Source organism: Zeus faber (assembly GCF_960531495.2).
Source record: "Zeus faber genome assembly, chromosome: 10".
Classification (NCBI taxonomy): Eukaryota; Metazoa; Chordata; class Actinopteri; order Zeiformes; family Zeidae; genus Zeus; species Zeus faber.
In genome coordinates, this window is record NC_137199.1 from 27,687,064 (window position 1) to 27,690,308 (window position 3,245).

The following is a 3,245-nucleotide window of genomic DNA, read 5'->3' on the forward strand; positions in this document are numbered from 1 at the left end:
GATTAAGGGATTGGATTGGACAATAAGCATGAGCAGAAATATGCGTACATGAAATCTGAAGGGGACCTTACATGATTAAAAGAAAACACTTTCAGTGCTTGTGCACATATATTTGGGTCTCTGATGGCCCTACTAACACGCAATAACAACAACTGTAATATAAGACAACTCAGTCACTTTTTTGTGAGCTGTCAGTTCAATATTCATGTGGTGAAACAAGCCGTTCACATTTGCGGCACAACCCTACGTCACGGTGGTCTTCAGTCGAATTAGAACCGCCCCCCATCTGAGGAGCTCAACAAACAAACAAATATTTTAAAAGAAAGAGGAATTAATACCAACTGTCCGTGAAGAAACTGCAGACGATGGAAATAGTATTATGAAATAATTAAAGTATTTTAAAAATGATTTTGCTGTCTGTTTCTTTCAAAAGAATAATATAGTATGCGGTAGGTTGACAGGATTGCTTATTTCTCGCCTCAAATTTGATCAGAAACAGATTTTCGTGCACTTATAAGGTGAAATCAGTGAAAGTTCACAGACTAAATACAACGGAACCTGGAGTAAAGCTCAAACCCCATTAGCTCACAGAACCCGGAACTTGTGCTCAAATCCCATTGGCTCACAGAAGTAGAGCACAGGAGGGTTGCTCCACCCACAAAAAGCAGCCCCTTTTGGAACAGGATGGTATAGACGCTTGTGAGAATGCCTAGAATGCATGATGCATTGCACAGTGCATTGCACTGCTGCCTCACAGCAAGAAGGTCCTGGGTTCGTTACCAGCCTGGGGTGCTGTTGGCACCGCAGTCCAGTGGGTTATCTCACGATTAGGGACCTTTCTTTGTGGAGTTTGCACATGGGCTTTCCTCTGTGTAACATCAGTAAGGACCCCCACCACATCGTCGTCTGACCAGCGATGGACGTTTGAAATAGGTCCCCGACCGCGTCGCTGTATGCTGCCCACTGCTCCTGTCTGCCCCCCGGAGGAAGGACAAGCAAGGATGGGTTAAAAGCAGAGAAAAGTTTCACCGGTCACCATTTGAAGCATGTGTGTGTGTTGGTTGCCTTTGCCCATGGTGCATGTGTGTGGCGTGTGATTCATTTTCTAATCTGGGTGGCATTTTCAGCAAGTAAGTGCAACAACATGTTTTGGGGACCTAAGAGACCTATATTTTCTTGTTGAGATGGAGCATAATAGGTCCCCTTTAAATAACCACGACAGCAGCTTGTTGTCTTGGCAACATTAATTCTGGTTAAGATGGAAAAGACAAATCACAAATTATGACATTATGTTATTTTGTTAAGACAAAAGAAAACCACACAATTTAGGGTCAAACCCTCAGTAGGGTTGCCGCGGTTATCCGTGTTACCAGTATTACGCAGTGTTCAGGTGTACAACGATTTTTGTACAACGGACATTACTTGCCCACTGCCATCACTGTCATTTTGCTTTTTTTTTAAGGGAAATAAAACTTAAATAAAAACATTTTGTTATTTCTCACTTATCAGCGCAGACGTTTATCAAATGAAAACAAAAATCGAATTTGTATAATACTAAGCATGTTATCAATAGTTAGTCTGATGCTACAAAAGTGGAAGACAAAGTGTCACAGCAGTCACAGCACAGTCTGCTAATCACAGGAGGAGAGGAGAGAAAGCTATAGGAGGTCTTAGATCAGGTATAGATCGGGACTTGTCTCCCTCCATAATGTAATTCGTGCCCTTGCATAACGGGGACACTCTGTGAAGCCCGCGTCCCCCTGTTGTAAAATGTCCAGTGTCACCGTTACCAGTGTTACACCTTGTCTCCCAGTGCAATGTGCTAGTCTTCCTCCCTAAACCAAAGGGAGGGAGGGAAATGCCCCTGAAACAACAACAAAAGCAGCAGCAACAAAAACAAAAACAACAACAAAAACAACTACAACAGCAGTAGCAACAACAGCAGCAGCAGCAACAACAACAACAACAACAACAACAACAACAACAACAACAGCAGCAGCAACAGAAATAACAACAGCAGCAGCAGCAACAGAAATAACAGCAGAAACAACAACAGAAACAACAGCAGCAGCAACAACAACGGAAACAGCAGCAACAGCAACTGCAGAAACAACAACATAAACAGCAGAAACAACAGCAACAGAAACGGCATCAACAGCAGCAACAACAGAAACAGAAACAATAACAGAAACAACAGAAACAATAGAAACAGCAGCAAAAGCCACACCAGCAACAACTGAAACAACAGAAACAAAAGCAATAATACAACCAACAGCAATAACATAAACAACAACAGAAACAGCAGCAGAAAATGTCTGTGCAATCATAAAAAATCAAAGAGATCAAATAAAGAACATTGTTGTCAGCTGTCAGCTGGTCATTTCAAAAGAATGCCCCTGAGCAGTGACAAAAGCAGCAACAACAGAAATAGCAACAGCATCAGCAACAGAAACAGCAGCAACAACAGAAACAACAGCAGATTCCTTGACACCTACTTCCGAATTGACTTACCAGAAACAGAAAAAAACAGCAAAACAACAACAGCGGCGGTAAAAGAAGCGCAAACGCAACACGAGAGGAGTGGCAATGGTTTTGGAAGATTTAAATGTGAAAAAAAGGTTAACCTGGGATAGGAGGTTGAAGTCCGTCCACTGCCATGACACAACGACATTTGGACCAATCGTTACAAGGACGTCCACAGCTCTCAGAACGAGAAGAAAACAAAAGACAAAGTTCGCCTCAGGGGCTTGCACCAAAAACAAAGAAAGAACCAAAATCACTGCATCATTTTGGGTGGAAAAAGTTGTACTTCTTTTTAAGTATTCCTTTGCCTTAATTGGTAAAACTAATTCAATTTGGAACCATTAATGCTCATCTCAGATTGTTTGCAAAAAAAAGTACTGTATGTGAAATTGTGTGCGTGTGTGTGTAGGTGGGTGTGTGTAGGTGTGTGTGTGTGTGTGTGTGTGTGTGTGTGTGTGTGTGTGTGTGTGTGTGTCAGAAACCTTTTTTCCAGATTTACAACTTGTGCAAAAATGGAAATGAAAATCACAAAACTTAATACTTAAATTGAAATGATTCCACTGAAAACTATTCTTTTGATATTTATTCAGGCCATAGGCCAATGAGGGCCATCGGATTCATAAAAATGTATCATTTTATTCAAACCCGAGAGCATCTCGCTGGAATCCTCCGGGTAATGACAAGTGCAGGGAGCTTGACCTTTAAATCTGACTCTGAGTGCT